Genomic DNA, 15,233 nt, shown 5'->3' with positions numbered 1-15,233 from the left:
AGAGAGAGAGAGAGAGAGAGAGAGAGAGAGAGAGAGAGAGAGAGAGAGAGAGACCATCGCACATAAAATAATGAAACGCCATTAGTTCGCGGGAGAGTCACGATGATTTACGCTAAGCTTCTTGTCATTTCGATGCCGCACGCCGCGGGATTATAAATTCCACGCGCCGCTAGAAAGTCTTAAATCCGGCGTCGGTAAAAGTGATGAATAAAATGATCCCTCGCGAAGTATCATAAATAAATCGTCGACGACGTCATGGGGACCTCATTGTACCCGAGCGACCACTTCGCCGCGCGTTGACCACTTGGCAGTTTAGCACGTTTAGAACCGGCGGTTTAAAAGAATTTTTCTCTGGTCGATCCATACGCACATCAGCTCGCACATTCCGCCGCTTGAAAATAGACGTGTACAATCCATCAGACTGCAGATCGTTTCGCGGCACGCTGTAACGCGTCATGCTTAGTCGCGGATTGGAAAAAGTACCTCAATGCAACTGGTTATTACATAGACGAGCAACGCAATCCTCTATAATATCTGAATTCACACGTATCGAGAAAGCTGCGACTATTACGCGGCATAAATAAATGTAAATATACGTGAACGCATGTTCATCTTTATCTATACATTCGATTATAATCTACCTTGTATAAACGCATGACGCAAATCCAATGATGCAACAAAATGCGCACATAATTCATCGGGTTGCCTGCAGGAGGGATAAAAATTTCAATTAAAAAGGCACCGTACGGTGTGAATTATGCGATGGATTTGATATTAATATTGATAAACAAACTAAAAACACTCTACACATTTCATTAAAATATCAGTGATTTCCGAGATCGAAGTATCGGGTTGTATCAGATTTATGAACGTGACAACTTAATCGACTTGAAATAACCGGCATGATACACCTAGGAGAAAACAGCGTAGAAAATTGAGTCATTGAATTGTGGCATTATATAATAAGAGACCAGCGTGTGTAAAGGTGTTTAAATGAATATGGAAGTAGGATGAAAGGGAGAGTATACGAGAGTGAGAGAAATATATTCTTTAACTCAGAAATATAGTCACCTGTTTTGAAATTTTACCAATGAAAAAATTTTGTAAAAATTGTTGTAAAAGTAATGTTGTTTTATGTGACATTGTTTTTAATATGTATATATTTTTTTTAAATAATTATTCTTTACAAACTTTAAAATATGGAATCGAAAACCTGCAATTAATTAAAATTTCTACTTTTTTTTAGAAATAACATAATAAGCTATTTAATATGCATATATAATATATGTGTGTATACATATATTCTATTTAATATTTATTTCATTTTTCTGCTTTTTTTCGAAAGCTGTAATGGAATCCATAATATTCCCAAATATCATACTAAAAATCGATAAATAGCCAATAATATCTACGCAATATGTTATTAAAAATATAGTGATTTTAATTAGGATTTGAAAATACTCCAAGTAATCGTTTCCGTAAAAAAAAAATGGGTGACTACTTCCGGGTTACGAAAATATTCAAGATAAAAAGACTCGCATGTTGAAAATGGAATCTAATGTACTCTCATGGTACTCTGAAGAACATTTAGTAACTAATAGTTGTGCCATACAGACAAGCACAAAGCAGTCATGAAGCAAATATTTCCGCTATAGCCTTTCTTCTTTCTCTTTTTTCCGTTATGTCCGTGATGCTCTGTGCGAGGGCACCGCCTAGACATTAAGTGCATTCAAAGCATTCCTTAATGTTTCACGGCGGAATTTATAACATATTTAGTGACCGGGCGCGATACAACAGTGAGATAACGTCGCGCGGTTCGCGGTTCGCGTCACATATGTACAAACGTATGCACATGCAGACCCCACGAGCAACCCTCGTCGGAGATTTATGTACGGCGCATGGAACGCGTCGTTGTCGCCATTGTGTGAGCATTAGGTAACTCGGTTGGTGCTTCATCATCGCCGATATAAAGGGAATAAAAAGAGACGATCGACTGGACGCAACCGGCCGACTCGCGGTTTTGCTGTAACAAAAATAGGCGCACGTTCACGAGCAGGGTGAAACATACAGTTTAAAAAGTTTGAACCGGAGTGTAGCGCGATTGCATAAAATAGGAGTCGTTACACGGGAAACTTTCCTATTATACTGGCTACCCTTATATGTTAATGCAAGTGTTAGAACCTATCATTAGAATAAAATCGTTTCCCTTGTCAAGCTCCGTAACTTCTATATATTTAATAAAATCTCATCTCCACTTCCTTCGATTCTTCGATTTATACGATGCCATAAAACTCCATAATCCACAAATTATTTTATGATAAAATTACATTAAATTTTACTTCAGTCTTGATCAAGCTTTATCCAAGTACCGCAATGATTCTTTAAAACCGTTATATGGTCATTCTTTGGAACGACCAGAAATGATCGCGCTCAGTGCACGCTGTTGATCACGCAATCAATGATGAATTATTAGTGTATGTGAATGGTAATTTTTTTTTTACACTGAATAATCACGCGGGTCATTTTACGGTTCAATTACCTACCTTTAATATAGAAATCACCTTTAAGAGACGCGCTACGACCGATCATAACCAATCAGGATGTCCGTCAACGGAGCCGTGAAGTAATCACGTAAGTGATGATCTCGTTGTCGATAAACGAGGTTACTTCCGATAATTCTAGATCTGTTCGATCTAGGCTGCCTTCGGTCACTTACGAGAATGCGGCCGACATCTAAATAAGACACAATCGTACCGAACAATCGCATACCACCGCTGCTGCGTACGACTTTCTAGCCTGGCGCGTCGTCGTCTCGACCGGCCTTGCTAGGACTCTACCGCAGTCGAATCGACCAGCCAGCCAGCCAGCCGGACAGTCTCTCTACTTCGTTCAACAACCTGTTGCTTTCCGGCGCCGCCGCGCGTTCGCCTGCGTTCGCTGTGCGATAAATCGCGTCACTGGAATGCCAGCCTCGAGCCAGCCGTTGCCAGAAGGGGTAGATTTCTCTGCAATGTAGAAATATTTTATACTTGCAACCCTAAGAAAAATGAGAAGATCCTTAACTCCCAAAAATGTATGATTATCACACAAATCTTCGTGTTTGTGAGAGAACGAGGGTTTTAAAAATCAACGTAATTATTGTAAAGAAAAATTACCATTGCGTTTAATACGTTATTCGTTCTCTTTTGTCATGTAGTTTTTAGTAATATTAACAGTAATAACTTTATTAAATGCATGAACAATTTAGAACAAAGATGAAAAAATTTAAACGCATTGCAAATGGTGAAGCGTCAACAATACAGCCATATCACAAGAAAAGTTTCCAACCAAAAAATGAAAAGTAAATAAGAAGATATAACAAAAGAGCACTAAAGTCTGAGAATTATGAATGGTGAGATAAAATATATAGATAAAGTATCAGAAGAAAAGAAGAGAGTAAATAAAAAGCAGTTGATGGAAAGTAGCGTATTATATGTACCATGTTTTTGTGTGCGAAAGAACGATTTAAGGTTATGGTGTTAAGTGTGAAAAATTCGTAATAATGTTTGGAAGAAATTTCATTAAATTCTTACAATGTGGCGCGTAAGCGGAGCGAAGAACGAGAAGAAGACCCGTTTGGAGAGATGACTTAGTGATCGAGACTGGTGCTCGACTTGCTTTCGACGGCGGCGGTTAATTAACATTAAGCGGGTGTCTTTTACGGGCTGTTTTCGCTTACTCTCCCTTTTCTTTTTTTTCCCCAAGCGACCACGCAACTATGTGCGTATGTAAATACGGCAGCTCTCTCTTTCTCTCGTTTCTCTTTCTCTGTCCTTTTGCGGCTCGTGTCTCGTACCACCACAAGATTCTCGAGATATCCGATATGCTTCGACATATATATTTGGCCGATAATTAAAATTAATATAAAGATTAAGAATATTTACGACGCGCAGTACCGCTTGCAGATTCCAAGCGACGTGCTCTCCCGGATCCTCGCAATTGCGTTATCGCAGGTTGATACCAAGGCTTTCCTCTCAGGACGAAATTAACGACATCGACAAATGTTCGTTCATACGGAAGCCCGCACAGAACGTGTCCTATCTATTTTAAAGCAGTTTATATCTTGTGGTGTCATTTGCCTAAGTCTGCGTCGCTCTCGTTCATGATACATACGCTAATTTCCGTTATCATGAATCTATCTTATTTCACACAACCTGCACAACTACTTATAATAATAAATAGAACGAATAGAACTGAAGGATTTGACCTATTAAAATTGATACTGCTGTCTTTTTGCACAAATGCAAACAGCTGCGGAATATTTCGTGCGTAAAGTTTGTAAATTTTCTAATAAATTTAAAATCATCGCACTTGTAAATCAAAGTATAATTATTTGATAAACTTATCTCTAGGCCTAACAAAATATTATTTTCAAGTTTATTAGAGGTCTTTATTAAGGCGATAAGATCCTAGTTTGAGATTTAACTTTGATCATTCAAAGATTGCAAAGAATGTTACTAATTAATACAATTTTATCAAAGTTCTCCTTTTGCCAGAGTCACCGGATGCTCCTAAGGCGGCTAAACAAGTCAATTTGTCGCATTATCTACTTCTTGCGTTCACTCCTTGTTTATTGCGATTGCAGTTCGCGTGAGCACGAACCTACAATTTTGCATTCGCTTCTATAGCACTAGCAGATAATTCTATTCCATCGGCGTGGTTTCCGGTCGCTCTCGTGGGATGACGATGACATACGATCATTCCACATCGCAGTCGAGCAGACACCTCGTCATCGTCGTTGAGCTGGTCGCCCGAATGAAACTGCCGCCTTCTTGTCGCAGACACCTCGTATCGAGCACCTGACATGAGTCTATAAATATGCGGGCAATTCGCGTAACAATTGTGATTACGGTTCGAAAAAATCTAGACCGGCCATAATGATCGGGTTTCGTTCCTTTTGTTCGCTGCTCTCTATATTCAAATGCTGTAATTTTTATCACTTTGGAAACTTATACGTTTACATGAATAAGAAATTATAATATAGGATCTGTTTTTTACAATTTTTAAAAAATTATTAAAACTATACATTATTCAGTATAATCGTTATCTGAAAGTTTAATATATCATTTCTTTTGTCTCAATTTAATTTTTTAAACACACAGCAAACATGGCAAGTTTTTTCAAATCCAAAGTAATACTTTTATTTTTTTTTTTAAGTCTTTAGATTTCTTTTCGCATAATCTCCTTCAATTAAAAAAATTGAATTAAATTATTTGTGCAATTTTAATTCTGTCTATGTTCAATATTTATCATTATTGGTAGCAAGTCTGATATAAACAAGTGTCCAATTTCTTTAGATCCTAGCGACTCTATATGTATACCTACTCTGATCACGCAACTCATTGATAGAGTCTAGTCTTGGAAATGCAAATGCGGCACCGGCGAGATATTTACAATAATATACAGTATAACACAGGAAGCTTCGTGCGCCCGTAAGCCGCGTTTTGCTTTTTTCTCTCGCGCGTGCGAACCATCGTCTCCTCCTACGTGATAGCTTCGGCGGGTCCTTAGTTGCCAAGTTTATGCGACGGGTACGGGATGCGTGGCGGATCTGTCGACAGGCTCGTTCGCGAATTGCAGGCGACAATAATGCTTCTAGTAAATAAATAGCTTTACGTGATCTTCGGCCGTTACGGGGGATCACGTCCTCTTTCGCTTTTTTTTCGCGGGATTCCTTTTCTCCATTCCTCCTTGAATCTTCCTTTCATTCCTCGTTATCGAACACAACTCGGTCTGATGCTAACTGCATCTCGTCGGAAATTTAAGGACGATTTACGATACGCGCGAGCGTCGTACGCCTTGTCGACTTCTCGCTGCGAAACATTAAGCATAGTACAATGTGATGTAATAAGTAGGACTGTTTTATGCTACAGAAAATATACTAGTACTTGTTTGTAGTCTCTGGAACTTCTATGTTTCGCAATTAGAGTAGCTTGGCGAGAATGCGCAAAAATTTGCGTATGGCTATTGAGTCAGCGTCAAGATAATAGCCAAGCGAGTGGAATAGCAGGAATGTATAACGACGATAAGTCTCAGTTTTTATTAATAGCATTTAAATTTCTCTAGATTCGCGAAGGCACGTGTTTCTGCTCTTACGAAGGATACTTTTTGCTCTGGTATGGTAATGCACACATAAATTTCTGATGACTGTTTCAGGTAGGAAAAGCACCGAGCGGACAAACGTTAGCAGCGTGTTAGAAATTTGGCAGCAGATTTTATCGATACACTTGCAGTGGATTGCATTAATCAGGTCGAAGATTTGTTTGATTTCTGTCTGATATTTCCATCGTTAAACTTCATTAGCGGATCTCGTTAGATGTATGTTAAAAGTTCTTGCGAGCGAACAGCAGCAGGCACTTTACAAAATCCTCTTTCGACGAACGTGGCGTCCCGGGGCAAATTCTCATAAATGATGAAGAGAGGGATGCTTTTTGTATCGCTACGTCGTACGCGCACGTTCTATTGATTGCTCTTCGATGACCGTACAGTATATAACGTCTGAAAAAAAGCGCAATTACGCGAAAGCGTGCATAGTAGCCCGTATCTCGACGCTTACTTCGGAACGAAGCAGGTGCCTCCCGTACGTCTCCTTCGTGTTTTATTTGCTGAATCTCGCATGTCATGCGGCTTAAATGATATTTTTATTCTTCGACAAGAAAAAAAGACATGTACCTCCAATACTCGGTGCAAAAAAAAAAAAAATAAATGAGTCACTTGCGCGCGAAACGTAAACCCTGTGTTCACGAGATCTATTAGAAACGCAAAACCGCTCGCGTATCTAGGGATGCATTCAATAAAACACTATTAATCTATTTGTGTCATTTTATCTTTATTTTTCATCTAGTGAACGGCAAAGATAGAATGACACAAGTAGTATTAATAATCTTCTCGAACGCACTCTAGGACGGTATTCATAGTTCGTTCTTATTTTAAAACTGTCTTAAGTAATGTCTTAAAATGATAATACGGTTCTCTGATTGGTTCGTGACATCTTACGATCGTACGAGACAATCTGAAATACAAGATACGACTATAAATACCGGCCTAGATCTAAATGAAATACCTGAACGAAGTATCCAAAATCTGAGCGACATACAGAAGGAGCGGCTCCGAAATAAAAAGAACGGGAAGATGGGAGGGGACAGACGAGAGTAATCGTCCATTCACTCTTGAAGTACCACTCGTCCTCCCGCTTTAACCGTCGGCCTCTTTCGACCAAATCCTCCGTCCTCGTCTGGCACGAAGGCACCTGTTGTGCCGAGACTCGAGTCACTGCCGCTGTGTGGCGGCTGTGATCAGTGCTGGGTTCTGACGATATTCGATGATTTTTCTTGCGTATTGTTCCAATAAAAAAGTGAATAAATATATTATTGAGTGATTAAATATAATTGTAGCGTATAATTATATTCGAGCTCTGCTAATACCGGTTTCATTATTCAATCAATGGATGATTCTCTCGACGACAAAAATAATTATCGACATGTAACAATCTTCTAAAATTTGCTGTATCATTCTAGTTATTTATCGAACAGTCGTAAAACGCAATTTTTACAATGAATTCATGAATTTGCATGATTTACACAAGAACACAATAAATGTCACGAAGCGATATATATCTATTAGATTTGAAAGCAATTTTACATTTTAAAATATCTGTACATGCGGATATGTAGTTTTGCTGAAATATCTAAAAATTTAGTTAGGTGCAGATCTGAAAATTTGTTCAACTATTAAAATAATTATGTAGAACGCTTAAATATCGATGAAAATGCTACAAAAAGTTTGCATTTTGACAAACAGTTTTAAGCATCTTTATTTCGATGATTTAAACAATTATATTTTCAGATTTCTAATTTGTTTATCTAGCTAAAATTTTTTAGATATTTCAGCAAAACCGTTCTATAAATAGTGAATCGTAAAAACTCGAATCGAAAATGTGTCGACGCTATTGAACGTTCGCTACGTCCGTGAACTTTCTCGCGTCATATGCCAGGTTCTGAAAATTATTCGCGATGTCGAAATCGTTGTTGTCGATCTTCAGACAAATCATCTCACTCAAGTTATCCTACGGTTGTCCTCTCGCCGCTTAATTGACAGTAGCGCGTTCACGACAGGGTTAAACGAAGTCGCGCATTACCGGAGCGCGTTCTTATTATCGTTAATTTTAATTAAGCGTTACCGCGGGTGTCCACGGTCCCCTACACTAAAGTCCCACGGGGACGCGAGCGTTTGCGGAAGCAGCGGGACGCCCGATCGCCGGAAAGAAGACCGCTTCTATACCGTGGAAGGTGGATGTGAAGGGACCGGGGAACAAGATCCTGATCCTGGTTATAAACGACCGCACGCTGCTCGCCGCGAATAGGGAGTCCCGCCGCGAGATGCGCGTCGTGGGACCACGTTCTCCAGGAGGGACCGGATCCCGTGAAACGTTCCGACTCGGGACCACTTCCCCCCTCCCCCCCCCTCTCTCTCTCATCCCCGAGTGAATCTTCGACTCGACGACGATATCTGATCCCGCCGGCAGCGACTCTCGACAGCTCCCGGATTCCGGTGTCGCGGAGTGTCCCACTTAAAGGGAGAGCGTCCCGCGGCGGTCTCTAATTCCTCTAATTTGGCTGGAGACGATAAAGCGTACGTGCGTGCGTATATGTTTATGCGTGTGCGCGACCGCCTTCTGAGGGAGTTAAGTCGATGAAATTATTGGCGCTGTTAAAATCCTGATTTTCGGCTGATCACGATAGGCTCATAGAAAGTGGCGAATGAGATAAAGGGATATCGGTCTTTCGATCAGAGGGGATATCCGATTTCTCAGTGTTGAGAAATATTTCTCCGCTGAAGTTGGAGAGGAGCTATGACGATCTTTACTTGTGTGTAACACTGCAGTTATTGTTGAGCGCCGTGGTCGTTATTGGACATGCTTGTTTACGATTGATAGATAAGCAATTATAAAGAAAACATCATATGTCGTTTCTGCAATTAATTATACTTTTGTACTTTATGTCGTGAATAATTGCCTGAAGTTTCTTAAGAAGAATTTCTTGTTCTGCAAGTACTTCTTCATAAATTCTCTAGATACTACTCGTCGTTAAGCGAGTTATCATCATCAGTTATCGTCGTTAGGCGTGATTTCTTGGAGAACTGCTGCTTAAATTTCTTTATTGTACGAAATAATTGCTTTCGTGGAAATGATTCCTTGGTTTGTAAGTACTATTTTGCATATCCTTTAACTATCCTTCATTGCTAATTATTCACTGTCACAAGTTATCATTATCAATCCTTTTTACTTTTTTCCGTAAAATTATCGCGAGTCTTCACCAGATCTGGAACAGAGAGAGAAAGAGAGCGTAAACTTTTTACTCTTCTCCAGTTTTTGCGTCATTTCCATCGTATTTTGTCCAGTCATAATGACAGTGAAAAATCTCAGGGTGTTCTGTCTCTGTTTTACGAACAGTACTTTCCTCACAAGCGAAGACACGTTCCACCTAGAGCGAGGTTCGGCGCGTCGGACAATTAAATCTTTTTAATCGCTCGACGTAATTGGCGCGGATTAGAGATGCCGTCCATCCACCGACGGACCGCGGTCGTTGATTATCGCTGATCGTCAGGGCAAATAACAGTGAGATAAAGAGCGACCGAGACGGGCAAATATAGTGGGAAAAGAGGGGGAGGGGAGCGAGCATCGGCTGGACCAGCCTTCTCGCTCGTCGGGAGAGCGCCAGTGGTGGCATTCGGGGTCCGGAGTCCGGGGGCCCGAAGTGCGTTTCAACGGAGGGGAACACTTAACGGAATACGTCCCAGTGATTATTGGCCGTGATAATGATCGAGTCGCTGCGAGTTGTCTATGGCGTGATTGCAGGTCGCGCCGTTGATCCTTAGGCCATGTGGTGCGAGGGTGGTTATTAAGAACGACCGGTTCCATCTTGAACAGCGCACGGGGACCGGGTTTAGAAGGGCACAAAACCCTTCGGCTTTTCAAAAGAGATCGCTGCATCGCTGATGGCAACACAGCGTGTTTTCGATACTGTACGAAGAACAGATCGAGAAAAAATCGAGAGCTCGTTGACTATATCCGAAATCGTATCACGTTTGAACAAAACGCGAAATACGAAATATTACAGATACATATTTTTTACATTTTACATTAACATTCAAAGTATCGAGTCGGTCATTATTAATCGTTTTTATTTTTTAAATATTATTTCGTCGTGTAAAAAATAGAATTATGAATTTTTTTTATTTTTTAAAATTATGTCGTATATCGATGAAATATTTGGTTTTTCATCACGTCATTATTTTTATAGTCATTTTTTTCGCTTGATTCCTTTTAGTGAGGAAAAAAACTTGTAGTTTTAAATGTTATTTTTATTATATAAAATTTTTATTTTATACTCTATTTATTTAACTAATATATAAAATTTGAAAATGTTTTACACATTAAACTTTATATATCAATTTAAATTATATATCGTAATTTTTGCATTATCGAAAAAAAATTATATATCCCACTTATTTCTATATCTTCAAGTTTTCTTCTATTTTGAAGATATATTTTGCACTCTTCATCAATGATTTTCGGGACTCTACGTATTCTTTATTTTGACATGAGTATTTAGCTCGACGTATTTACCCTCGAGAGACAAAGTGATGGGTCTGCAATTAGGCGCGAACGATTAAAACGGGGCCTTAATTGGCCGTAGTGAAGGCTCCTAAGAGAGATTTGCACTCTTCATCCCTCTTCGCACGTCCGTCTCTTCTACTCCTCTCATCGTCTCTTTCTCTTCATATCTACCCTTCTCGTTTCGTCCTTACCAGTCTTGTATGCGGTTAATGCTAGGCGATAAATCATGTTAACTCACGTAAGTAGTAACTAGTAACCGATTCACGTTTGTATGACTCTCGTGAGATATTGGCTATTACGTGAAGTTATGGCGAAGATGCGCGACTGATCTCCACCCGCTAACTACGAGGCTGCAAACGATCCTAGATTACCAAGTTTACAGATCCTGAAACATACATCGGATAAAAAAATTGATATACGATTCAACGATATTGACGACAAAAAACATGCTAACATAATAATAGAATATAAAGATTGATTTTGTCGCTTATGAAAACGAAAGAGTTCAACAACTTGAACGCAAGAAGTTTAAATCAGTTTTTATTTTAAACTGTAACATCACAAAGTAGTAAATTGGTAAATTTACCAATTTACTAATTTACGAAAATCTAGTCTTTCTACTCTTTTTTTCATGAATCTACCTGACGGCTAGACATGCCATCTAGATTGATGCAAATATTTTCGAATAAATATCTATAATGATCTTCAGATTGCCGATTAATGATTTTTTTCAATCTGTTTTTAGTAGCGATTTTTTCCTACGTAACATTGTAGTATGCTCAACATTTTCTGTCACGCGAAGTTATATAATTGCTAAAATTGGTAAATTGGTCTTTCGTCGTCTAGTTTTGCAATCTTTCACCCTTTTTTATGAATTCACCTAACAGCTATACATGCTATCCGAATTAATGTAAATATGATAGTTTCGATCAAATACATATAATGATCTTCAAATTGCCAATTAAATAAATTTTTTCTTTATGTTTATTAACGACTTTTTCCTACGCAACATTGTATTGTGATCGACATTTTCTCTCACGCGATGTTATACGTAATTAATAAATTGATAAATTGATCTTTTGTTGTTTAGTCTTCCAATTTTACGCCTTTTCTTATGAATCTATCTAACGGCTAGACATGCTATCCAAATTCATGCAAATATTTTCGAGCAAATACCTATAATGATCTTCAACTTGCCAATTAAACCAATTTTTTTACTCTGTATTTATTAGCAATTTTTTCTTGCGTAAAATTATATCGTGTTCGACGTTTTCTGTCACGCGAAGTAACATTCGCGCTATGGATGCTTGAAAACCATATTTAGAAGGAAATATATTAGCATTTTTTTCTAAAAAATACTGATACACACACATTTCACCTAGTATATAACAAATAATAAAAGTCATGCTTAATTAAAACTTTAATTTTTTCTTCACTAATTCTACTATTTTGGTATTTCATTCGCTCTTATATATACTTAACAGTATAGTGCGTGGGTGTCTACCATCGTCCACCTACCACAAAATGTATCCTTAAATAGCCACAGGAATAACAACGTCGTCTAACGCAATAATTTACGACGAACTAAAGTACCGCGAAGACGCTTTTATGCGAAGCGGGAAAGAGCGCCGGCTGATTCTCCTGAAAGGTGGAATGCCTGGACGAAAGGGTCCCACAAATTACACGCGTTTCGTCGCATTTTATTCGGGTCGTGTCTTTGGGCAGGCCCCCGGGTTCAATCCTGGGTCGGTGATTACGAATTTCTGAGTTCGAATGGCCAAGCGACTAGGAATCGACTCTCTCTGTGTATGCCATCCTTCGGCGTCTTCTGTCAGGACGACGACGATGACGACGACAACTGCGAGTCACAGCGAGGGTGAGGAAGACGGGATTGTCTTAAGCGCCAAATTGCACGTATGCTAAGTGGCCGCGATTCAAATTATTATCATCTTCTAGCCACGGGAATTGCCCTTCCGAGAATGATTACACAGGGACGCGTCGCGTTTATACGGTTTCGCTTTTGGGGGCCTCACAACTTGGGCAGCTTCTCCTCTCCTCATTTGAATGCGATTTGAAGACTGCCAGCGATGCGCAGTCCTTTGTAATTCGATATCTCATCTTAGATGTAGTTTTCCAAAAACGAAATCTTGCACAGATCGTTGATAGGATAAGACAATAAGAAAGAATATTTTAGATTATAACTCATAATACAAAAATTTTTTGGTAATCAATATCTATTTTAAATTAATTAAAAAAATGTGCGTTAAAATATATAAATATCTCGTACATATTTTACTTTATCATGCTTTCCGTATTTTTTGTTATTTAATTTTTTCAAAATTTAATTTTACGTTTAAGGAAAAAATATAGCAAAATATATAGAAACATATATATATGGTATTAAAAAAAATCTGTTACGGTGAAATAAAGAATGAGTGCATGAGAACCTCTGTGGAAATGATAGAGTATACAAAGCAATTCGTGCGCTCGATTAGAGATGATTCTTGTAATATATTATTAATTTGAATACCTCGCGCGTGATGAATTATTTAACGGCGCGATTACCCTAATGCATCATCGCACATCCTTTCTTTCTAAGTTCCTCGTTTCTTGTTCATAAGTGCGAAATTACTTATTCGTGATCACAGACACTAACATTTTTGACCATCTCTGACTAAAAGCCCATATTGATAATCGCCGTTTCTGTCGAAGAACTCAACTAGTTCTAAGACGGTTAAACAGATGAATTTTCAGTCAGTTCATGTTTGCAATAAAAAATTTACAACATATTTGTCATACTTCTAATTCGGACGAGGAACTTGGATGATATCCATCCTTAGGCATACTGAAGTTCGTTTACTTTCCAGTTAGAAAGCATTATCGAATGATTATCTGAAATCCTAAAAATCGAATTACAGCCCGTAGCCAAATATCACCGAACAAACCGCAATAGGAACGTAAAATTAGCGAGGAAGCGTCGCACCTCGGGGGGCATTCCTGAAGACTACGCGAAGCACACGGTACCTCGATTTTGTAGGTGGGTCCAATAGAACACAGAAACTACATTTATCCTCGAGGACCCGGGTAACGTGCTCATCCCGAGACTGAACATCGCGCACCAACAATAATTAGGGCTCGTAATATGGCCCGCGGTGAGGATTTCGAAAAATTCCGAAGCGCCAAATCAACCGGATTCGTCGAATCGACAGATGGCCCCGACAGACGCACAGGAATTCCGTGGGTGGATCCTCGCCGCGGGGACGCTTCCCGGGGCACAGGATTAGGTCCAGAGATCACGGAATTGGTCGTCACGACGGTTGGCCTCTTTCGCCTTTCTTTTCTTCACTTCGACTTCGATGAAGTTAGAAAAATTCACTCCAAAAAAGATACGTATAATATAAAATATATTTTTTTTTCCCACAATTTTCAGTTATTTCTTATCATATATTATCTATCCAACTTTATCTTATAATAATAAAATCTATGTTTTTCAAATTGTATCTATATATATTATTATGTATATATCTTCAAAAATGATTTTTAGAATAGATTCTTTAAATTTGTATATAATCTCTTTCTTATGATACGACTATGATTTAATACTTTTTTTTAGGGCAAACAAAGTTATTTCAATTCTACGAAAATCATGCGAACAAATTTTTTACCTGTTCGGTGTAGTCAGCAGATTTGATATATTACAGCGGCAGTTTTTCCATAATCAACAAAAATAAGCTCTATCTAAGCGTCGAAATTGCCGGTCCTCCATTAAATGATTCTCATTAAAATTTTCGAGACTAGAACGGTTTACATTCGCGTATCTTTACTTCACAGAATCGGACCTATAGAGCGCCAAATTCGGCGCCACAGGTAATACATGCGGGTGGAAGATTGCATGATTACAGTCATTATGGGAAATTTATAAAAAGTCGATTGAGCTTTCATAGTGCGTATATACACCACGGTACGGATCCACACGCTGGAGTAATTTCTCTCTTACGGCGGTCTCTAATCGGCCCGATTACCCGAATTTCTGAAAAACTGGCTCGAATGAGATCAACGGTGGGTCTTCTAATAAAACTTTGGGTTCTTTGGGTATGATTTCGTTATTATCAATACGATCATTTTAATAACATAAATTTTATTGTTTAAATTAGACGTGACATATTATATCGTATCTACAAGAAAAGTACAAAGTTATAAGTTATGCCATATGTATATATAGTACGTTATGCAGTAATACTCGAGTATGAGATAATGAGAGACTTTTATTTTAAAACGTTTACGAACTCGTGTTTGGATATATTGTGAGACAAGGGAGGGAAAATTGTTATGTGGGATAAGGAATATGAGGAGGCGGAGGGGGAGGGAGAGCTCACAAAAAATACAAAAATAAATATAAATCGCCGAAAGCAGTCACGACAGAAGGCACGATAAATTGCTACATGGAAGCAGATGCTTGTATTGAGTCGCTATTAACAAATAATCGCTTCCGTCCCATTCCGTTTGCTCGCCATTGTCATTCTGATCTTTTTGTCAATCATTACAAAACACGTGAAGAAAAAATTTAACGTTTAAC

Source organism: Cyphomyrmex costatus, unplaced genomic scaffold (genome assembly GCF_001594065.2).
Source record: "Cyphomyrmex costatus isolate MS0001 unplaced genomic scaffold, Ccosl1.0 scaffold10, whole genome shotgun sequence".
Classification (NCBI taxonomy): domain Eukaryota; kingdom Metazoa; phylum Arthropoda; class Insecta; order Hymenoptera; family Formicidae; genus Cyphomyrmex; species Cyphomyrmex costatus.
The sequence above is the reverse complement of the archived record's forward strand: the minus strand, read 5'-3'. Positions refer to the sequence as shown.